This window comes from Cetorhinus maximus, chromosome 6, assembly GCF_964194155.1.
Source record: "Cetorhinus maximus chromosome 6, sCetMax3.hap1.1, whole genome shotgun sequence".
NCBI lineage: Eukaryota > Metazoa > Chordata > Chondrichthyes > Lamniformes > Cetorhinidae > Cetorhinus > Cetorhinus maximus.
In genome coordinates this window covers 16,929,583-16,953,889 of record NC_135884.1, presented here as the reverse complement: position 1 = coordinate 16,953,889, position 24,307 = coordinate 16,929,583, and the positions used below count along the sequence as shown (strand labels likewise).

The following is a 24,307-nucleotide window of genomic DNA, read 5'->3' as shown; positions in this document are numbered from 1 at the left end:
AATTAAAGAGGCAAGAAGAATTATGGATCTTTGGTATAATTGAGGGCTTGGCCTTTTTGAGTAATTTCCATGCCTGTGGTGTCAATATTTTTGAGAGTTTTAAATCCTTCTGTGTTGCCCTTGATGTCTTCCTGGTCTTTCTCAGACAGCCACTATCTGTGGCTGCGTGTTGACAGCTCCCAAGCCCCTGTCAATGCCGGTGTATGTGTGCTGGAGCAGTTTTGGAATGGCTCCCCTCTGCTTCGTCTCTGCTTCTGAAAGCACTTGGCTTTCATTCAGGGTGTCATTTAGAGTTCACAGAAATCAATATACCTAGAGCGAATATGAGTGCACACCAGTATTTTCACCCGTCCGCACCCCTCTCAATCCTTCAGCACCATACACTGGTGCTCCAACATTTCTTCTAATGAGAATGCCAATTTAAAAGAAGTTTCGAAATACGTCTGTCACACCTCATTTTGCTTAAAAAACAAAGTCATAACGGAATATTCCTCTTTTTAAAAAAACATGTACAGAAAGAGAAAAAGCCACAAACTGGAGTCAACCTCCTCTTTCACATAAGAGGAGCCAAGAAGCTGCCGAACTACACACATTTCCTGAAGCAACAATAGTTGGCATCGATTTGATTTCAGCTCGTGTTAATTTAGACCACCTCCCTAATAGGGGGTGTCCGAGCAGGGGCTTAAAGTCATGGTTAGTGCCATGATCCAGCTCTCATATTGCCTATAAGCAATGCCATAGCTTGTATATGAAAAATAAAGCTCATGAGCATATCACAAGTTTGTAGTATAACATTATCACATTTAGCTAGTCATTTTTTCACTGGAGCTGATGCAAGGCTATAAGGCCTACTGATACATGTACATAACATTTCTTCTCTGAAGTCAGAGTTTAAAGAGCTACAGGGGAAGTTAAAAAGCAGGACCTCAAAGATAGTAATCTCTCAATGACTCCCAGTGCTACACACTAGTGAGAGTAGAATTGAGAGCATACGGCAGGTTCATATTTGGCTAGAGTCAAGACATGGTGCAAGAGGGTGGGCTTCAGATTCCACGGCATTGGGATCAGTTCTTTGGCAAAAGGGATATGTTCAAGATGGATGGGTTGTACCTGAACAGAACTGAGACAAATGTCTTGTGGGCTGGTTAACCAGTGCTGTGGGGGAGGATTTAAACTACTTCAGCAGGGGGTTGGGCATCAAGGTGTAGTATTAAAAAGCAGAAACAAGGTGTATAGAGGACTTGGAGAGATGGTTTGGAATAATACCGAATTAGGTGGGATCATAGGAAATAAGGGAACTAAGTTGCCTTTGGGGAGCATGGGAGGATCTTCCGGTCGGCGAGCAGGGGCGGGGCCTGCTCGCCGACACGTAAAATGACGCAGGATGACATCAGGTGGAACTCCCAACGTCACCCCGCCTCATTTCCAGTTTCAGGTCGGCGGGGGCTACAGGGGAAGTTAAAAAGCAGAACCTCAAAGATAGTAATCTCTCAATTACTCCCAGCTGCACGCCCACTGACCTGTCAACAGCCTATTGAGGCCATTGAGAAACTAATTAAAATCATTAATGGACTTGTCCGTCCAACCTTAAGGTTGGCAGGCAGGCCGGGAACCTTGGCAGGCTTCAGAGAAAGCATGAAACCTCATCCACGGGCGGGATGAGGTTTCATGGGGGCACTTACATTTTTAATAAAGGTTTCAATTAAAGTTATGGACACGTCCCAACTCATGTGACAGTGTCACATGATGAGACACGTCAGGGAAAATTTTCTATCATTTGTATTGCAAATTTTAATTCGAAGCCCAATCTCCCTGAGGCAACACTTAGCCTCAGAGATATCAGTGCGCTCTTTCATGCTGAGGGGCTGAGGGAATACCCCCCGCCCGCACAGGTGATGGATGTCACGCTGGGTGGGCCTTAATTGGCCCAACGGGGGGAAAGTTTTTCCCCATGTGTGTACATGCATGATGCATGGTTAATAAGGCTGGTGAAAATGCAGGCACAAATAGCCATGTCGGGAATATGATGTAATGAAAATAACTGGGGCTTGGTTCAAAACAAAAGGAGAAGATTGGATGCTTAATATTTCCGGCTACCAGGCATTCAGGAAAATAGAGAAGAGAAAAAAGGAGGGGTGGCTATTTTGTTTAGGAGAATATTATAGTGCTAGAAATAGAGAAGGTCTTTGAGGGGCCAAAGACAGAATCTATCTGATTTGAGGTGTGAAACAATAAAGGAGTTATGCTACTTGACCACCAAATAGTAGAAAGGAGAGAAAGGCACAGATTTACAGGAACTATGCAGTGTTGATGATGGGGAGACTTTAACTACCACAATCTTGAATGGGGTAGAGATTGTGTTAATGGCAGAGAAGGGAATTTCTGATGTATGTTCAGGAGAATATTGTTGATCAGCATGCTTCCTGCCCAATGAGGAAGGAGACATTGATGGATCTAGTCCTGGAGAATGAAGTGGGTCAAGTGAAGAATGTCATATTTGTTTTGCGGCGGAGGGGGCACCTCAGGAATAGTGATCATAGGATCCATCTTGGTTTAGACTAGTTATGCAGAAGGCCAAGAAGCATTCTAAAATAAAAATACTTAACTGGAGAAAGGCTAATTTCAGTGAACTAAGGAAGATTCTGGGCTAGATTAAGACCGGCAAAGACTGGCAGGCAGAAATATAAAGCCGTAATGGGCAGCCTTTAAAGGGGAGATTGTTTCGGTACTATTTAAGTACATTCCAACAAGGGCCAAAGGAAGGGCAACCAAAGCCAGAGCTCACTAGAGCAAAATTCTCAGAAGGCATGAAACTTGGAAGTGTAGTAAACACTGAGGATAATTTTAATAGACTTCAAGATGATATAGACAGACTTGTGGAATGGGCAGAAGCATAGCAGGTGAAATTCAACATAGAAATGTGTGGCGTGATACATTTTGATCAGAAAAAATGAAGAGGGGCAATATTAAATGGTGCAATTTTAAAATGAGCACAAGAATAGAGAGGCTTGGACACGTGGGTGTGCTTGTGCATAAATCTTCCAAGGTGTCAGCAGAGCTTTGCAAAGAGGCTGATAAAGCCCATGTTCCTGAGATCTATAAAAAGAGGAATAGAGTACAAAAGCCAGTAAATTATGTTGAACCTATATGAAATATTAGTCTGACCCCGGCTGGATTATTGTGTCCATCATATGGGTATCACGCTTTAGGAAAGATATGAAGGATTTGGAGACAGAGGAGCAGGTTTAATTGATTGACATTTGAAAGAGCAGGAGCAGACTCGATAGACCAAATGTACAATACTATTCTATGATTGCCTGCTTTCGAGCCTCATGCGGCTTCACTCTGGTCATGTTTCTGTTAAAACTTTTGGGACCAGCTCAAATTATCATCAAAAGTCATCACACACCATAACACATATTTCTGAAAGGTTCCTACAACCTTGCTGGATCTTCCTGTGGCCTGATGAAATTCCATGATAGTTCAATATCATGTCCAAGAAAATCCTGGTGATTTTTGCTAGTTTGCATATTTGGATTCCTGCCCATACCTCAAATTGGTGGTAAGGACACTGTTTCCTGTTTGATTTACTTGATTAAGGGTGCATCATTGCTACCAAACAGCTGGCATTTTGATGGGCAAATTGAACAGATCATAATTGGATAATCCCACCAAGCAGTGAATGATCTGTCTCTCCAATTAATCAAAAAAGTGATGGCATGTGCTGCCTTAGACGAGGTTGACAGATCATTTTTTAAAAATTGTACTTCACAATTAAACAAGGGTACATTTTATTCCATATGAAATAAAATCTTTTTAGAAAGACAAATTATTTATTTCTCCTGTTTCCATATTAATGAAACCTTTGGTGAAGGATACACAACCTTTAACAATGCAAGCGTTAAAACATTACAAGTCAGACCTATCTGCTCTGGAGTCCTCCCTGCCCACCTGAAAGCCAAGCCTGTCAATCAGGCCGACTTCCAAGAGGGGAATCTGTCAAGCACAAAAAGTGCATGTTGTGGAGTTTTCTCAAATTCCACCCCCCACCCACATCCTCCACCTATATCACCTGCCCCTGTTAATAATTCAACCTTGCTTTCAACCTCTCCTTTAGATTAGTAAAGGTGAGTAATGTAAGGAGATGGGTGAAAGAAATAGATTCAACTTAACATGAATATAGATTAAAAATCATAATCCTGTTATTGTCTTCAATTACACATCACTGCATCATGATATTGCACACTAGAGGATTCAAGTCAATATTCCACTTTACTATCATTAAATATAAGGAGCACATAATTTATGTAAAAGGGGCACATAATTTACATGTAAGATGACAGTCTACAGGGTTGCAATGACTTGTAATGTCAAAGTTTTAAGAGGATTAGTTTTGAGGGAATGAGTCACAGAATATGAAGTCAATCCTGACTAGAATTAGTTCAATATTCTAGCTCTACAATTCTCGCAGGTCAAATTAAATACTCTTCAAAGTTTTAGTCATCTCTTTATTTTTATTTCTTATTCTTACCCATTTAAGGTGATAATGTTTCGCTGTAACAGTCTGTGTTGTCCTGCCCCTGAGAGACACAAGCTGTTCTCACCACCAGATAAGGACAGTGTTTTTACCTCTGTCTGTATTCACCTTATAACTAAACCATTTTGAGATCCTGATTGCCCTCCATGCAGCCAATTGGCTGCTATCCATGAGATGGTCTATTACTGTACCGGTTTGTAGAGAATGTGGAAGGAATGCAGTGATCCAGCCAACTGCCTGCTATCAATGAGCTGGTCTATTAGTGCTACAGTTGCAGGGGTTATGTTGAAAGGACCCTGTAACCCAGCATGTAGAATACATTCCTGTTTCTGAAACTACTATCATATGGAAATGAACTTTCATTAAAATTCTTTCCATACTGAAACTGTTAAATAGTTCGACTGTCACTACACTAATACTACTCTTGAGTTTTGCAGGACTCCAAAACGTCACAATAAGAGTGTTTCACACTGTAACAGTTGAGATACAGGCTACCTCAACAGAAATGAACACACCCACTTTGTTTTTCCATGAAGATGTTATTTATATTTCACATAATGAGAGTGGGGATAGGTACAGGTCTGATGGGAACTCGCTCTATAACTGCATGTATAAGGACAGAATTCCATTTAAGTGATTGTGTGAACATGACCACTGTATCACTACTGCAACCATTGAAACGTTTTTTAAAACCAGCCTCTAATGTTTGAGATTTTTTTAATTATAGGAACAACCTGAGAAGAAAGAAAGAATTTGCATTAATATAGCATCTTTCACAACCTCAATACCTCAGTTCCAAGGTCATTCACAGCCAATGATGTACATTTCAAATGTAGTCACTGTGATCATGTAGGGAAATACAGCTGCCAATTTGTAGACAGCAAGCTCCCACAAACAACAATGAGATTAACTACTTTGTTCCCCAAAACGTTCTTCACTCCTATAATGAGGTATCAACCTGGATTAGGTACTCAAGTCTCTGGAGTGTGCCTATAAACTTATAACCTACTGATGGAAAGGCAAGAGTGCTACCACTGAGCCAAGGCTACCAACTAAGAGGTAGAAATAGATGGCAGCATAGAGTGAACCCTAAGGGGTGATACCTGAGTCAAATTGTAAATATAATTTCAAACTTAATCATTTGAAATAATATTAAACTCTACTCTTCTTTTCTCTCCTTGTTGACTCTCGCACACTTTCTGTACCAACTCCATCTTTCTAACTGTACTAAGTAGTAAAGGATTGTAGTAATTATGGTTTTATTTAGTGTGTGATGTACCTTTAAGAATAATATTTGTTAAGGAAGATCACGTGATCTGTCATAACCAAAAGGAGAGTAGCTACCTCAGAGCCAGTGTAGAGGTAGATTTGGAGTTGAAAGCACACGTGTAGTTGTTACTGAGTATATTGTAAATAAATATAAAGTTTCCACCAAAGAAGGGTCTGCTGATTGACTCTCATCATTAATAGTACAACTCGGCTACCCTACAACAAACTGGCAATGAGAACAGGATTGAACAGAAGAAATCAAGTTAGAAAGAAATCAGCATTGTACCTCGCCCAGTGATTGTAAGTAGCAAGCTCCATTAGAATTGAAGAAGTTATCCCCTCTCAAAATGCCACAATTTGGGAAAATTGATCCTTCTGAACCAGTCACAGACAATTGGTCTCAATACATAGAATGCCTCACATTCTTTTCTAAAGCGAACGAGATTATGGGGGAAGAGAAGAAACAAGTGATATCCTTGAGTACTTGTGGGAACAAAACCTACAGCTTGATTCGAAGTTTGACGGCACCCAGTGCCCCAGATTCGAAGAATTTCGATGAATTGGTGGACCTTGTGCAGGGTCACTTTCAACCCAAGCGCTCAGTCACGATGCAGAGGTTCAAGTTTAGTTCACAAAATAGAATGCTGGTGAGACAATTTCATGCTACGTAGCAAATTTGAAGCAGTTAACGGAACATTGTGAGTTTGGTACAACTCTGAATGACATGCTCAGAGATCGTTTGGTGTCTGGTGTGAAAGAGGACTCTATTCAGAAAAGATTATTGTCCGAAGTGAATTTGGATTTCAAGTAGGCACTAGAGAAAGCGCTGGCCATGGAAAGCGCAGTAAGAGATTCAAAAGCGATACAGGGTGCGCAAAATGGTGCCGTCCTCCACATCGGGCGGGAAACCTCTGCTGAAAGTGGCGTGAAAAAGCGGGACTCTGTCAAGAAGCGGGAAACAGCCCCAGCTAGCCGAAGTATAAAGAAAAATAACTTAGCAGCGAAATTGAAGAATAATTTTAATAGAAGTGGAAACAATCAGTCTTTTAGCGATTGGCAGTTTAAAAAAATCGAATGCTGCTATTGTCATAGAAATGGACATATAACGAGGCAGTGCAAGGAAAGATTCAAGCAGGCTTGTAAACTAAAGAAGAAGCTCAATGAAACTACAATGTAGAAGAGCCTGAAACAACAAATTCAGACATTTACTCATTGTTTAATCTGAAAGTTGGAAAGACAGAACCAATATTTGTCACAGTGAAAGTAAATGGCAAACCTGTTAGAATGGAAGTGGACACGGGAGCTTCTGTTATAGTAATTGGGGAACGTACCTTCAGATATTTGAATAATAGTGAACATCAACTAAGTTTAGAAGGAATAGCTGCCAAACTAAAAACATATAAAGGTGAAGACATTCAAGTAAAAGGCATAAGCAGAGTAACTGTCCATTATGGAAGCCAATTGGCAAAGCTACCATTGATGGTGGTAGCAGGTGAAGGGCCAAGCCTCCTGGGGTGAAATTGGTTAAAGGAGATTAAGTTAGAATAGTCTGAAATTTTCCAGTTGAGAGCAAGTTGGCTACTAGAGCTACTTAGAAAGTATGCCACTGTCTGTAAGGACGAACTGGGGAAAATCCAGGGCCTGCAGGCCAAGATTCATGTGGATCTGGAAATAACACCTCCCTTCATGAAGGCGAGACCGGTGCCATATGACCTGTGAGAAAAAGTCGACATTGAACTGAACAGGCTCTAGAAACTGGGCGTTATACAACCTGTTCAGTTCTCAGGATGGGCAGCACCCATCTTCCCCATCCTTAAACCCGACCAAAGCCTCTGAATTTGTGGAGATTACAAACTGATGGTTAATAAAGTAGCTAAACTAGAATGGCACCCCATTCCAAATATCGAAGACCTGTATGCCAAGCTGACAGAAGGGACAAAGTACACAAAGCTTGAAATGAGTCATGCTTATCCACAACTGGAGTTGTATAATGCCTTGCGGGAATTTGTCACAATCAATACCTACAAAGAGCTGTACTAATATACACGATTGCATTTTGGTGTCTCCTCTGCTTGTGCCATCTTTCAGAGAACAATGAAAAGCTTACTGCAGGGACTGCCCCAGGTTATAATCCATTTAGATGATATATTGGTGACAAGATTCACTGAAAAGAGCATTTGGCAAACTTAGAAACCTTAAAATGTTTCTTGAAAGCTGGAGTGCATTTAAGAAAAGGAAAAGTGCATGTTCCAAGCAAGGAAGGTAATCTATTTGGGTCACTAGGTAGATTCCCTCCACCTGGTTGAGGAGAAAGTGAGAGCCATGAGAGTCACCTACGCCAAAGAACGCCAAAGGAATGATCAACTATTTTGGATGGTTCTTACCCAATTTGTCTACAGTGCTGACCCCCCTGCATTCTCTACTCAAAAAGAACCAACATTGGTCTTGGAAGGCATCCCAGAAAGAAGCTTTCATAAAGGTGAAACAATTGTTGCACTTGTCCAATCTATTAGTGCATTATGAACAGATGAAAGAATTGGTGCTGACATGTGATGCATCTCCCTATGGAGTGGGAGCAGTGCTCTCTCATTGGATGGGCGATGGCACGGAACGGCCAATAGGTTACGTATCAAGAACATTCACCACAGCAGACAAGGGATACTCACAGATAGAAAAAGAAGGCCTGTCCATCATGTGGTGTCAAGAAATTTCACCAGTACGTACACGCCCACCATTTTACAATTATTTCAGACCACAAACCATTGCTCGGATTGTTTAGTGAGGTCAAGGCTATACCACCCACAGCCTCAGCAAGAATACAATGATGGGCTTTAATTCAGGCAGCATACGAATGCACTTTCATACATAGGCCTGGCAATCAAATCGCAATCGCCAATGCCCTTAGCCGTTTGCCTTTACAAGAAAATGATGAGCATGTCCCAGTTCCACAGGGACTTGTTTTACTGTTAAATTTCTTAGATTCCTCGCCAGTATGTGCTCAACAGACCCAGTCCTATCTCAAGTACAAGATCAAGTACTACATGGTTGGTCACAGGAGCCTGTATCTGATGAGATGAAACCGTACTTCAACAGAAGACATGAAATAACCAGCCAGGATGGCATCTTTTGTGGGGAGCACGAGTGATAGTTCCTCCAAAGAGAAGGAAACTACTTTTAATTGAACTCCACAGTGCCCATCCAGGAATTTCCTGAATGAAGACCATAGCACGCAGCTATCTATGGTGGCCTGGGATGGATGGCGATTTAGAGAGTTTAGTTAAGTAGTGTGTGCAATGTCAACAACTGGAAAAGTTGCCAGTGACAGCTCCGTTACACCATGGGAGTGGCCAGGTAGACCCTGGGTGTGGTTACACATTGACTACGTTGGACCTTGCTTGGGAACAATGTTTCTGCTCATTGTTGATGTCCATTCAAACTGGTTGGAACTATATGAGGTGAAGTCACCAATGTCAGCTGCTACAATTGAGAAACTACGTCAGAGTTTTGCCATTCAAGGACTACCAGAAGTAATTGTTTCCGATAACAGCACAGCATTTAAGAGTGCTGAGTTTCAACCGTTTATCAGTCCCAATGGTATCACCCATATGAAAACTGCACCATACCGCCCTCCCTCAAACAGACTGGCCGAAAGGGTGGTTCAAATGTTCAAGGCAGGCATGAAAAAGCTAACTGGTGATTCCTTGACAACCAAGCTAGCACGCTTTCCTTTTCATTACAGGACCACCCCTCACGCAACAACAGGTGTCACACCCGTGGAGTTATTGTTGAAATGGCATCTCAGGACATGATTAATAATGCTGAATTTAGAGGGGAAGGTGGAAAGGAGTCAGGGAAGCCAGAAAACTACACATGACTGGCATAGTTGCGAGAAGAAATGTACCGTGGGAGAGCCGGTATATGTGAAAAATTTCGGGGAAGGACCCAAGTGGTTACCGGGTAAAATAAAGGCAGTGACTGGACCTCTATCTTACCATCTGAAGGTGGAAGGCTGGATCATCTGTAAACATGTGGACCATTTAAGGAAAAGAGAGACAAATCACCAAGATTTATTTTCACCAGTGGTAATGACCTGGTCTGGTGAGGATATTCAACCCAGGACTGACATGTCTGATGTTCCTGTAAGAGTTGAGGTTACAAAACTACTAGTGCCCACCGAAGCACCTGATGTTCAGGCAACTCCGGAAAAGGAGGTTCCTGACAAAGAATCTGAAGTTGTGGACCTGCGACGTTCCAGGAGGCCACCTGAAAGACTGAACTTGTAAATTCCTTACCCAGTACAAATATTATGTTGTCTTGAAAAATATGTACTTGTAAATATAATATGTATAGCCGAGTTAAAGCGGGAGAAATGTAGTAATTATGGTTTTAATTAGTGTGTAATGTACCTTTAAGAATAATACTTGTTAAGGAAGATCACATAATCTGCAATAATCAATAGGAGAGTAGTTACCTCAGAATCGGTGTAGAGTTGGCGTTGCTGCTGAGTCTATTGTAAATAAGTGTAAAATTTCCACCCAAGAAGTGTCTGCTGATCAACTCTATCATTATTGGTACAACTCAGCCAACCTACAACAAGGGTTATGTATAGTTACCCAACAGAATGATGTGTAACACTACAACAAGTAGGTCTGCTCGTGGCTTATGATCTCAGGTGCATGCGACACTTTAAATTACCTAGCACAGATGTATGCAAAGAGGAGTCTGCAAAGGAAGGCCTGAGTTTTTTTGTTGAATTTGATTCTGCTGTGATCTGCAAAACTAACTGCCAACCTGTTTTAGTCTTTTTGTTTGATCAGCACTGCATCTGAACTTGATAACAAAACCGGGATTAAGACTGTAGCATCATGATGACCTCCATTACAATACCGTTTTGCTTTGCTCTCATATGTATTGCTTTACACCATCTCTGGTTACTGTGTTATGTTTCTACTGGAACTCGTTTTCTCCACAGGCAGTAAATTCCTGTCCAGTAATTATAACCCATCCTTTCAATCTGTGCCTTCAGACCTATGTTGAGCCATTCTATACTAATTTTATGGTATTATTTTGAGACATTTTATGTTGTTCAAGTTATTGATTTTTAGATAGTATCACATCTATGATCTTCTCCAGGCAAAATATAAGAGTGTGTTGTTGATATGAGAGTCAGCCCTTATAGAACTCTGCTGCCTAGTATCTCAGACCCATACAACGGGTCTGAAATACTATAACCTCCCCCCTCCTAGATTATATAGAACCGCATTGTTACAGAGTCTCAGGATCCCGTAGTATTTTATTGACCTGTGATATTACAGCATCTCATGTTTCCTGAGTAAGCTGTATGCCTATGATCTCAGAAGAGCTGCTATCTGAGAGAAAGACAAGCTGTAGTGATGATGGAAGGGCTACAGTAAGTCATCTGAGGTAAGGCATGCTGTCACATAAGTGGGACTTGCCAGTTGTGCAAATGGTGTACAGCTCATATTTCTGGCAAAGTCCAGGTTTTCTACGGGAGTCACTGATTCCCTATTGACGTTCCATTATTCTTGCCTTTCTTCCTCCAAATCAGCAATTCACAGCAAACCTCCTGAGCACTCCCTCCTCAGTTTAAATCTATCCTGATGCTGTGTTGTGGTTTGTATCTATCCTTGGAAGGCAATGGCCAATCAGAAAATCTGCTTTCCCTCTCCCCACTTACACTATCCAGCCAGTTGTCATGCACAATTTCTATAGAAGGGTCTTGGTGCTATAACTGTTACCATGCTGCATTAGTGACAGACTCCTCCCCCTCTTTAAGCTATTTATCCTTGCTATCTGCTTTCTCTGCAGCTGCGTCTACAAGTAAGTAACATAAGGATTTTTAAAAAATAGATTCAGACTTGTTCTAAAATGAGGTGCTTTGATGAGGTTTGTTTTCTTTGCAATGTGATCTGTAAAACTAGTGTGTAGGGTTTTTTGGAGGATACTGCTCTAACTGTTCATACTGTGCCTTAAATTCTGAGGTAATAGTGGTGGAGCTCTTTGAATCCCAGGTTGGAATTGAAACACTGTCAACAGCTATCCAGAGGGGATGTTGCCTACTGAAGCAGATCAGCAAATCCACGTAGCTGAAAAATTGTGAGTATAATGGAAATATGTTAAAATTCTGATGCAGCTGGTTGCGTTTGACCCTGTGATGCCCTCTCCTGTTTTGTACTTGGCCTGTCAGCTGAATTTATGACCTTCAGCAGGCTATGAGTCTGCAAAGCATATCTTGTACATTAGGCATTGTTGTGCGCTCACATTGCCTCTGATTTACCCATTGTCAGGTGCTGTTGGCAGCTGAGGGGACAAGAAGGTGACCTTGTCCCACTCATTCCCCAATGCCCCTCTGTAACTGACTACTCAGAAGTGACTCTCGCCAGGATTTTCCCTATCTCTTTGTGGGAAAGTGGGTGCCCTTTTCCACCAAACCTCCCCAACATATGGCATGATGCAAATCAGTAACCCATTCAGTGAGGAACCATGATCTTGAGAATGCTACCACTCCACTGCACCTTCCTCATGTTTTTTTAATTTGGAGCAGAGTGTTGTAATTGTCTTATTTCTAATTAGATTTGAATATGATGTAGTCACCAGCAAATCCATTGTTTTCCAGTTTGATATTGGGGTGATGTGGCCAGCTGTAGTATGACTGTTTCATTTCCTTCCTGCATGCCAACTGAAACAACAGGAACACTAACATGAATATCACACAGAGATGGACTTCGTGAAGCATTTTACATGACAAAGAGAACATTGAGCTGATGCGAAGTGAGTTCCAAGAAACAGCTGAGGTGGATGTTGGAGTAAAGGGAACTGGGGAGCTTGTGTCTTGGATCGAATTTTTTTTTAATAAGTTTTGTTCTCGCTGATGTAACTATTAAACTCTACAATGTGCCACTGAACCCAAAGTTTAACTTGTTCCATGACAGAGGTGAACAAAATGTCCTCAAACTCCCCCTCACAGCCACCATCCTCCCACCTCACATCCTGGGCGGAATTTTCCTAGCCTGCTGGTGGCGGGCGTGATAGGTGCGTGGAAAATATGGCAGGACCACTTCACGATGGCGTGAAAACAGGTCCCGATCTTCTGCTCAGCCTGCCAATGGTGGGCTGCATTTCCTGCCATTGGTCGGCGGGGAGCTAATCGTAATACATTAGCATATAATTAAAAGGCCATCCTGCCAGGCTGTTGGAAAGCTGCCGTATCATCCGTCCGCATCGGCAGGAAAGCACGCTAATGTGCTTCACAACAGCACGCAGGTGACGTGCACTTGGCGGCCTTCACTTTGGGGGAACTGAGGTGAGTGAGCAGCGTTCTCCACAGCTCACCCCTTGGTTACAGGCCTCAGGGGCGTCAGGGAGGCGGGGGAAACTGATGCCTGGCCCTGCAGGTGACTGCTAAGGGGTGGGGGGTGTCTGGGGGCAAGTGTTGGCCAGCCTCAGAGGCGACTGCTGAGGGGTGGGGGTCAAGTGCTGCCCTGGCGCTGCATCCCGTGCACAGCTGGGGGGCCAGGGTAAGCGAGGGAAATGGCCACACATTAGGGACACCTTTATAAATGACCCTGCCTCTGCAACTGAGACAGATCAAGCGCAGTCACAGTGATATGATTGGGGTCAAGCCCCTAGCCTGCCCACCCATGCAAGCAACGCAGAGGGACCAAAGGGCCACCAAGCGCTCCATACCTTACCCCCCGCCCCCCCCAACCCGGGCCCCCGGCCCCCCGGCACAGACTTCGAGTCCGCCACCACTTTATTAGACTGCGGAGCAACTGGACTGCACACGTTGTACAATCTCCTCGTCAATGCTGGCCATGTAGCAGTCACTGCTGCAGGTGCTCACAGCCCCTTGCTATCTCAGCATCCTGGTTTGGACCAGTGTCCCCCATGTCGCAGGTTGATAGGGCAGCCATGCAGCGCACTCATCTCTGGCCATCCGAGGGGTGACCAGCACTCTCCAGGAAGCAGTAAGGGGCGGTCACACAGGGCCAGGAAAGGTGCTAAGTACAGCCATGAAAACGATATCTCTCTCTGTTTCATGCTGCAGGAGGACCACGTCAGGATCATGGATCCTGGTGACCTCGCTGTTTGCCTGATGGGCTACAGAGACCATAGAAGACGGAATAGAGAGAGCGACTGAAGCTCCTGGCTGCGCAAAGGCAGGAGCAGCAAACCCATGAAAAAGGGGCAGCAGGTGCTCGCGCACACACTGCCCAGGAGCAACAGCGAGCCGTGGCTGGTCGGTGCCTAGCGACACCCAGGGTCTATAGACGCCCCCTGCCATTCCTGCAGATGACTGAGAACCAAGTGTTGCCGATGACTGTGCATGTCTAGGAACCTGGTGGCACATATCTGCCACTTACTGCAGGAGTTGGCACCAAGGGAACATGGAGAGCATCCAGTGCCAGTGGTTGTGAAAATGATCGCAGCGCTCAATTTCTATGCCAGTGGCTCCTTTCAGGGCTCCACAGGTGACCTCTGTGGGATTTCACAGTCTGCCACACACAAATGCATCCATAAGTTTGCAGATGCCATCTTCTCCATGGCACACAACTTTGTGCATTTTGTGCAGCCAGGGTGCAAGAGCCATTGGATTCACCCTAATTTCGGGATTCCCACAGGTGCAGGGTGCGATTGACTGCACTCATGTGGTGCTCAGGTCTCCGTCACTACAGTCAGTGGACTTCATCAACCGCAGAGGCTTCCACTCACTGAACGTGCAGCTGGTATGCGAGCACCAGAAATGCATCCTGCAGGTATGCGCACGATTTCCAGGGAGTGTGCACAATGCCTACATCCTGAGTCGCTTGCAGGTCCCTGCAGTCTCCCATGGTCCACAGAGGCTGCAGGGTTGCCTCCTTGGGGACAAGGGCTACCCGCAGAGGCCGTGGCTGGTGACACCCGTGCAGACTGCAGCAGAGCGACGCTATAATGAGGCTCATGCAGCAGCTCGCAACTTGGTGGAGTAGACCATCAGGATGCTTAAGATGCGGTTCTGAACCCTGGACTGGTTTGGTGGAGCCCTGCAATACAGTCAGCAGAGGGTGTCACACATCGTCGTCACCTGCTGTGCACTTTACAACCTGGCGTTGCAATGGGGTGAGGAGCTGGCTGAGGAGGAGATGGAGGAGCTGCACGTCTCCTCCGCTGAGGGGGATGCTGACGGGGATGAGGGTGAGGGGGTCCTTGGTGATGACAACAACGGTGGGGATGAGGCTCTCGCTCCAGCGAGACGAGGCAGGTGCACATGGGAGGCCCTCATAGTTGCCAGATTTGTGGAGGTCCCCGTAGATCCTCACATCGCAGTTGTGAACGTTTGACTCCAGTCTGGCTTATTGCAGCGCCAATACCCTCTGTGAGAATACTCCTGTCATGGAGACGCAGTGGAGGCCCTAATAGTCACTCGATCGCAGGACGATGACAACATGCAGTGAGGGCACTCCATAGATCTTCACATGGCCTCTGTGAATGTCTGACTCCTCTCTGGCCGTGGACAGCTCGCTTGCGCTCCATGATCAGGGCCATCTCAGGGGTGTGGCCATGAAACTTTAGATGCATCTGATGCTGTGTCCACCTTCAGCACCTCAGCCCTTCAGGAGCTGGTGCACAGCATCACTGGTCGCAGATGCTGGTGTGATGGGGGCCAGCCCCTCCTTAAAGGTGCTGAGAGCACACAGAGAGTATGAGGGAACTCTGTGGCGTCTGCCCACTACATTCTGGCAGCAATGACCAGCACTGCCAAGGTGCAGACATCAGTAATGTGACCAGGGAGTGTGAGACTGGACCATCACTGTGGTCTGAAAGCTGCACAGAGCACAGGGAAGAGGCCCTGGACTGAGACACCTTCCTTTTATCTGTGCAGAAAGGTTTAACACCTGAGTGACTGCTTATCAGAACAAGGAGCCATAGGCAGGGAGATGTTCTTGGGAGTTTATTGACAATAGTGAACAATACGTACAAGTGACTAACACCTGTGCCCAGGCTGTGCAATTAATTCTCCTTAACTTTCCTAACCCTGCCACTACATCTTTGTGCTTCCTGGACATCCACAGCGGAGATGGAGACAGCCTGCTGACTGTGACGTCCTGTCTGTGATGACTTTTGTAGGTGTCCTCGGGCGGGCCAAGACTTGGAGGGCACCAGCCTGCTTTCGGGGTCCTGCTGTGTGTCAGTTGCACCCTCCTCGGCCTGTGAAGCTGGATCTGCGGAGGTCAGAGGAAGAGGGGAGTCAGATGGGCCGGTCACTCCCAGAGTCACCTAGGTGGATGGCCCCGGAGTGTGCATCTGCTGATCCTCCTCCCTATGGGTGCCCTAGGCTGACTCCGTGAGCGGAAGGGGTAGCTGGAGTGAGATTGAGCTGCCCAGAACCCCTCTCGTGTACACATTAGTAGGCCAACTATGGCATCAGTGATGGAGTTAAGCCCGCGCAGCAGTGCAGGAGTGACGTCCTAGACCAAGGTCACCATGGCGCCATCCTGCCAGTGTTGACCTCGGTGCGTTGTAATACCGGTGCTATCACCTCAGCCTGAAGATGGACGGACTCCTCCATCATGCCTTGCAATCTGAGGAGTGCAGTGGATATCTCTTCCTGTTGTTCTCAAGTTTGCCTTTGCAGCTCCAGCAACTGTGACATGACCGAGTTCAGACGCTCGTCATCTGACTCGGACTCAGCAACATTCTGGCTTCCAGCAGTACTCTGAGTGCCGTGGACCTGGGAATTCCCTGTCTCCTCCTGCTGTGGATCAGAAAGTGCGATGTGCTCAGTAGATTGTGATCCGAGGCTACTCTAAAGCTAGGTCCCACCGAGGTGTGTGTCTCTGCACTGGTGGAGGGTGTGGGTGAGCGCTGTGACGGGACTTCAGGGAGGGTGCCTTCAGATTCCTCTTCAGAAGTTTCTTCAGAGCTTGCTTGGAGACTCTGGGTTGTGGACTCTGTCGACTGCTTCCCAGATGTGCCTGCAAAAGCAAGGGGAGATAATTAGTGTATGGCAGTGGCCTGTGAAAGAGGACACATCACTCAGGGCATGGTTGTCTGATGGATGTTGCACTGCTGGATCCTCACTTGGTAGAACAGCACCGACCTCACCGTCAGCACAGGACCAGTCCCGGCTATCGCCGGCCAGCTGGATGGCTCTGTTTTCAAATTCTGTGAGAACTTTGATATCCGGCATCCGTCCACCTGTCTGCAACCTTTCCCTCCTGTTGTGAGCCAGTTTGTCCTGCGTGTATAGAGATGGGGAGAGTATATCGGGACCTCCTGCCGGGTCAGATGATAAGTATGCCTGGCCTGTGTGGTGAGTGGTCCCATGTACGGGATCAGGACAATGACGGTGTGTGTGAAAGAGTGAATGGTGATGTCCATTACACTGGCAGTGAGTGACCATCCTGTGGGTGTGTGATGGGTTTGTGAGTGTGTGAGTTGGGAGTGATGAAAAGAGTGATGTACCCCTGGCGGAGCGGAGGAGACCATTCATCCTTTTGCTGCACTGGATGGCTGTCCTCCTCTGCAGGGCGTTTGCACTGACCACCACCGCTACCGTCTCCCAAGCTGGGTTGGTGACATTGCTACCCATCCTGTGGCCAGAGCGAGGGTAGGGCACATCCCGGCAGGCCTCCACAGCATCCAGCAGTCGCTCAAAGAACCTGTCGTTGAAGTGGGGGGCTGCAGTCTTTTTTCCTTTGCTGGCCATGTCTCCCGGGCAGTGGTGGTCAGCTGGTGGCGATGAGCGCTTTGCTGGCAGCTGCCTTTTAAAGATGGCAGCCAGCGTGATGCAACAGCGGGGTGATGGCAAGCGAGTGAATGAAAATCCGCCCACCATGGAAACGGCATGTTTCGCGGGGGTGAATATACAATGAGGCGGGCTTGGGAAGATACGGCCTGAAAACCCACCATTTTTATCAGCGGGTAGGACTCCATTTTATCCGCCCGCTACTGCACTTAGTGCAATTATGGGAAAATTTAGCCCCTTGTTTCTTTGAGAACTTCTGTGCTAAGACCAATTTATTGGCCTCCATATTAATTCCCTGCATGATGGGTGGGTTGGGTAGAATTAACAATTTTAAAATGGAGAACGCATCCCCACCACAGCGCAATGCGTCTGACATTCTTTTACAGCAACGCATATTGTAATGTCTGAGTGTCCCCCAGGAAGAGGCCAGACACTTTATTAGCTTATCTAAATGGAGTTCCCATAATATGATTCACTGCTACTGAATGGGATTTCCATGAGTCAAGAAACCTAAAAATGAAAGGGAGGCAGGATCTAGCAGCTTCATAAGTGCATTTTTCAGCACTCCTTGTGGCCAGGAGGAGTAGGAGTGCTCCCCCACAGTCCCTCAAAGAAGTCTTCAGCCTCCCCAAGGCAGATCACGGCCTCCCACATCCCCCTGCAATGTTTTCCGGCCTCCCCTCCACACCCCAACCAGCCACCAGCCCCAATGCTCTCATTCTCCCCCAGTCGTGATGGCTTCTCTCTCCCACCTCCCCACCCCCCTGCCACTAACCCCCACCCCTTCCACACCACCTCCACTGTGTCTGCCAAGTTTTTCTCCTACCACCTCCCCCACCCAAATTGTTGGGTCCATCTGCAGCTCCTGGCTGCAGCCACTTTCCACTTGCTGATCAGGCTGTCAATTTGGTCAGCTATTGGGCGGGAAGTGGAACAAAAAAATCCGATGAGGTTTCGATGTTCAGGTTGACAGAATCTCCCCATCCCTGACCAGGTTCTTCAGCCATTTTCAACTTCCTTTGAGCCCACCCCATCTCCCTGTAAATATCAGGGCCATTTTATAGATGTGCTGTTCAGAAGACATGCTGCAATTGCCTGCACATATGTTAAAGTGCAAACAAAATAAATTGTTGTAAATTGATAATCGCAGAGGCTTGAAATTTAATGCAGAGGTTCAGTCCTCAGGGTGTTGGAGATGTCCAAAATGATACCATCATACTTGTTGCAGACTGCAGATGCCGCGCAGGTGCTGTGCTTTCATTTACACTCAGAGGGCAAGAGGGCAACTGGTATGAGTGTGCTGACTTATTGCTGTCCCGTTTCCAGGAGTATAAAAAGCAGAAGCCATTAAAAGGAAAGAAAAGTTGCAGAGCAAGCTGTTCCCTGATCCCTTGTTGATCCCAGGGTATTCAGGCAGAGCACAACATAGAGAAACCCAATGCCAAATGTGTCTGTCACTGGCCTTCAGTCTGTTTCCATCTTTGTCATTGGGATGATCACTAAGCTCAGCACAGTCTGGAACATCTGCCGCTTTTTGCAAGTTCTAACTTTTATGTACCTCTGGGGCTATGGTAGTGAAATGGACATATTACTAGACTGGTAATCCAGTTGGTACCATGGCATCTAGGGAATTTAAACTTAGTTAGTTAAATAAATATGGACTGAAAAAGTAAGTAATGGTGACCATTATCCTAAAAACCCATTTGGTTCACCAATGTCTTTTAGGGCAGGAAACCAGCTGTCCTTACCTGGTCTGGCCTATACATGATTCCAGACCCACAGCAATGTGGTTGACTCTTAACTGCCCTCTCAAATGGCCTTGCAAGCCAAACAGTTGTATAGGGATGGGCAACAAATGCTGGCCTCGCCAGCGATGCTCACATACCATGAATGATGCTGAAAAATGTTCGCTCAGGGGTTTGATTAACACTGCATTTCACACAGTGACTAGGAGATGGGCAGGATATATTCACAACATTTGACTGGAAAGTTGTTACATCCCTTGCCAATTTTAGAGCAAATTTAGAGCAGCTAGAAGAGGAAAATAGATTGTGGAGGTGTAGCACTGTATTCCCATCTCTTAACTTGTTCCATTGCAACTTTCCTAAGCCTGTGATGTGTCCGGTTTCCAGTATCCACTTAGGTACTACCTATCATCTGCTAATCAAATATACACCTGCCTCAAATCCGTGCCTGCCTCTTGAAATGGTTTCCAGTATAATGAAGATGTTCACGGTCACTTGAGGCTGGCAACAGGCAGAAGGGGCATCAAAGGCTAGTTTCAAACTTAATTAAGCCTTTCCACCTCTCTCTCTTCCTTTAAGATGGTCCTTATAACCTATCATTTTGACCAAGCTTTTGGTTATTGGGTCTAATATCTCCTTATGCGAATATAAATCGAAGGTGATGTTGTTTATGGTTTGTTGCTGAAGGGTTGTTTGGTTTCTGTGCTGCTGTTTCTGCCATTTCCCCTTTTTTAATTGCTTCAGTGTTTTCCCTTCAACATCCTCCTTTTCTGCTGCAATGAAGAGGATCAGGAGGAACAATTCAGGGAGATCAGGCTGATTGTACACCATATGCATCTCCTGTGTGTATACCTCTGTGCATAAAGCCGAGGCAGTCTGACTTGAACATCACGACTCGCAAAGCTTGAAAAAGCTGTCCTCTGTTCTTTTTAATTTGTTCATGGGATATGAGTGTCGCCGGCAAGGCCAAAGCTTATTGCCCATCCCTAATTACCCACGAAAAGGTGGTGGTGAGCTGTGGCCTTGAACTGCTACAGTCCATGAAGTGCAGGTATATACCAGTGCTGTTAGGGAGATAGTTCCAGGATATTGACCCAGCAACAGTGAAGGATGGCGATACACCTCCAAGTCAGGTTGGTATGTGACTTGGAGGGAAATTTGCAGGTGGCAGCGTTCCCATGTGTCTACTGCCCTTGTACTTCTAGGTGGTAGAGGTCGCAGGTTTGGAAGGTGGTTTGACAAGTTACTGCCGTGCATCTTGTAGATGGTACACACTGCAGCCATTGTGTCCCAGTGGCAGAAGGAGTGAATGTTTAAGCTGGTGGATGGGTGCCGATCAAATGGGCTGCTTTGTCCTCTCACAAGACATTAACTCAATGGCGTTAACTGCTTGCTATGAACCTGGAGTTCACACCTGTGAGAGACTGACCCCACCTCTACTACAAGTTAGACCCCACCTCAACAAGGGACTGCACTCCACCCCTACTATAGGTTAGACCCACCTCTGTAAGAGACTGGATCCCATCTCTACAACAGGTTAGACCCCATCTGTACCACAGGTTAGACTGCACCTCTTCTGGAGGCACTATACTGCCAATGGCAGTAAATGTTACTGAACTTCAATACTACAGTTTCCTTTCAGGCAACATCGGCAACCATTTGCAATAATTGCCGACGGCAGTCCACCCCTGGATAAAGCACACCACTTTGAAACACCCTGGGAAGTTACCTGGGAAGTAGTTTACCCACCTGGCCTCTGAGAAATGAATGGGTAATTTCATAAAAAGAATATTGATGAAACAGTTTAACATACTACACTTTCATGTCTAGAACTTGCGCCCAGAGTTGAAAGAACAATATGCTAAATCATTGGGACTCAGACTAAAGGATAATAGTTGCTTTTCTTTCTATTGGATGTGGAAAACCCATATTAAATTAATTAAACCCATAGGGAAGATAATCTTGACCTAATTTCTAGAGGGTATTGACTCACAGCACAAAACTGCTCCTAGTTCTCCACAAGATGGCAATCACATTCAGAGGTCTTTGGGATGTTTTCTTTTTGCAACCAAATAATTAGTGAATTGAATGAGTTTCAATTTTCTGCTCTTTGCATGAACGTGGTGATAAAATGGTGAAGTAAGCAGTCAAATTAGAACCTCAATTGTGACCAAAGCCCTTGATTTTGTAACTACACCTTGTAACCCACTTGTGGTAATTTATGGTATTTTGTGTTGCATTCATTACAATGACAGGAGCTACAATGGTACAGAGGGCTCTCTGCTTTATTTGTTGCCAAGTAATGATGGCTGTTCTTCAAAGACTTCATTGAGCAACCCCTGGCTTTAAAGACTTGGCCATCACTTAGGAAGGGAAGGTTACCATAGAGACTGATTTCTGATAGCCTGCCCATCCAGCAAGATAAGAATAGTTTCTGTAGCAACAGATTGCTCATGGGAGAAAATAATATTGATACATTTGTTGATGGTAAAATGTAATTCTTGTGAGGGCGCAGAGTTGCTTCAAAACTCACCATATTTCAAGGTTTATACTTTTTATTTTGTTTTCTTTTTGAAAAAGCCTTTTTCCTCTGTGCATTCTCCTTCTGCTTAAAGAAATGGGCAAGCATCAATAAATGTTCTTTACTACTCAGACAGCCATGGCTCTCTCAGACACTTAGTGCCAGGAAGGGCAGCAGGTAGGGTTGCCAACTGTGATTAAATGAATTCCAGGAGGTTTCATCACATGACTTGCCCCCACACTCCAACCATTAGTCGGTCCACACACCCATCCTTGTGATGCACTACTTTCCTACTCCAGTTAGAAAGCAAAACGACTTATTACCCAATTTTATGATGCTTAACTGTCATCCAAATAGCCATTTTTTTCCCAATTTTCAATATTTTTATATCTGGTAAAGTGAAATGTTCAAAGAAAATGACAAAAAGAACAATCATTTTTAATGTCCTGATGATTTTTCTCCAGGGTTGCATACAGCAGTGTCCTGGAGATTGATCTTCAACTCCTGAAGACTCCAGGTCAATCCTGGAGGGTTGGAAACCTTGAGGCCAGAATACTCAATAGGACATGTCTCTTCTGCAGGACAGGAGAGTGAAGCGTTCAGTATCATGCAGTTGCCGAGGGAAGATAGACTTGGTGATACAATATGGTGAAAGCCCAGAGAAACTTGAGCTTTTCAACTTTGAAAGAAGTCAACAGAGGCGATATAACTGAACCATATAAGCTATTAAACAGCATAGGGATGGTAAATCTAGAACCATTAAACCATGACAACAGGACACAGGGCACAGGTTCAAGTTGGTGAGAGGATTTTGCTTACATAAAGAATGATAAATCTGTGAAATGACTTCCAAACATAGTAAAAGCAAATATTAGAATATGGTAAGAAACAGTTTGATCCTGTTATTGATGGTAGCAGTGTTGGGGGTGGGATTAGTGACAGGAATGGAGCTATAACCTGCTCACTGACACTCAGTTTGGATCACTCAGACCCTGACCTCATTACAGCCTTGGTTCAAACAAGGACAAAAGAGATGAACTCCAAGGGTAAGGTGAGAATGACTGCCCTTGACATCAAGGCTGCATTTGACTGTGTGGCACCAAGGAGCCCTAGCAAAACTGGAGTCAATGGGAATCAGGGGGAAAACTCTCCGCTGATTGGAGTCATACCTAGCACAAAGGAAGATGGTTGTGGTTGTGGAGATCAATCATTTCAGTCCCAGGACATTGCTGCAGGAGTTCCTCAGGGTAGTGTCCTAGGCCCAACCATCTTCAGCTGCTTCATCAATGACCTTCCTTCCATCATAAGGTCAGAAGTGGGGATGTTCGTTGATGATTGCACAATGTTCAGCACCATTCGCGATTCCTCAGATACTGAAGCAGTCTATGTCCAACCGCAGCAAGACCTGGGTAATATCCAGGCTTGGGCTGACAAGCGGCAAGCGTGCCATACAAGTGCCAGGCAATGACCATCTCCAACAAGAATCTAACCATTGTCCCTTGAAATTCAATGACATTATCATCGCTGAATCCCCCACTCTCAACATCCTGGGGGTTACCATTGACCAGAAACTGAACTGGACTAGCCATATAAATACTGTGGCAACAAGGGCAGGTCAGAGGCTACAAATCCTGTGGCAAGTAACTCAACTCCTGACTCCCCAAAGCCTGTCCACTATCTACAAGGCACAAGTCAGGAGTGTGATGGAATATTCTCCACTTGCCTGGAGGAATACAGCTCCCACAACACTCAAGAAGCTTGACACCATCCAGGACAAAGCAGCCCACTTGATTCGCACCTCATCCGTAAACATTCACTCCTTCCACCACCGTCGCACAGTGTGTACCATCTACAAGATGCATTGCATGAATTTGCCAAGGCTCCTTAGGCAGCACCCTCCGAACCCACAACCGCTACCATCCAGGAGGACAAGGACAGCAGATGGATGGGAACACCACCACTTGCAAGTTCCCCCCCCAAGTCACACACCATCCTGACTTGGAACTACAATGCCGTTCCTTCACTGTCGCTGGGTCAAAATCCTGGAACTCCCTCCTCAATATATATGTGTACCTACACCACATGGGCTGCATTGGTTCAAGGAGGCAGCTCACTACCATCTTCTCAAAGGCAACCAGGGATGAGCAATAAGTGCTGGCCTAGCCCACATCCCATGAAAGAATAAAGAAAACTGAGGATCTCTTATCATCTGATAGTTTATCACCCCAAGTATTTATCTGGCTGGGAGGGTGTAATATTCCAGTATTATGTCCCACCCTGAGTATAGGATGTTCTGGAAGCTTGAAATTGCAAATATATCTTCCAGATTGAAGGGCAGAATGGTCTGAATCAATCACCACAATGTACGCCCGGTATTGGGATTGATTGTAAAGTAGGAATAGTGGGGTCTGGAATGTGTGTGTGTGTGTCTGTGTATTAATTGAATTAAAGACAGCTGGTCTGAAGGCTTTAATGTATCAGAAGCG

General features: G+C 45.3%; 1 protein-coding gene across 1 annotated transcript in view; it reads left to right on the top strand.

Moving 5' to 3' along the window:
- The first annotated feature begins 11,669 nt into the window (after positions 1-11,669).
- Positions 11,670-24,307, top strand: part of LOC144681568 (SRSF protein kinase 3) — a 39,622-nt gene continuing 26,984 nt past the window's right edge. The window contains exon 1 of the mRNA XM_078543267.1: positions 11,670-11,923. The gene's annotated coding sequence lies outside the window, so the exon portion shown is untranslated. The remainder of the gene's footprint in view (positions 11,924-24,307) is intronic.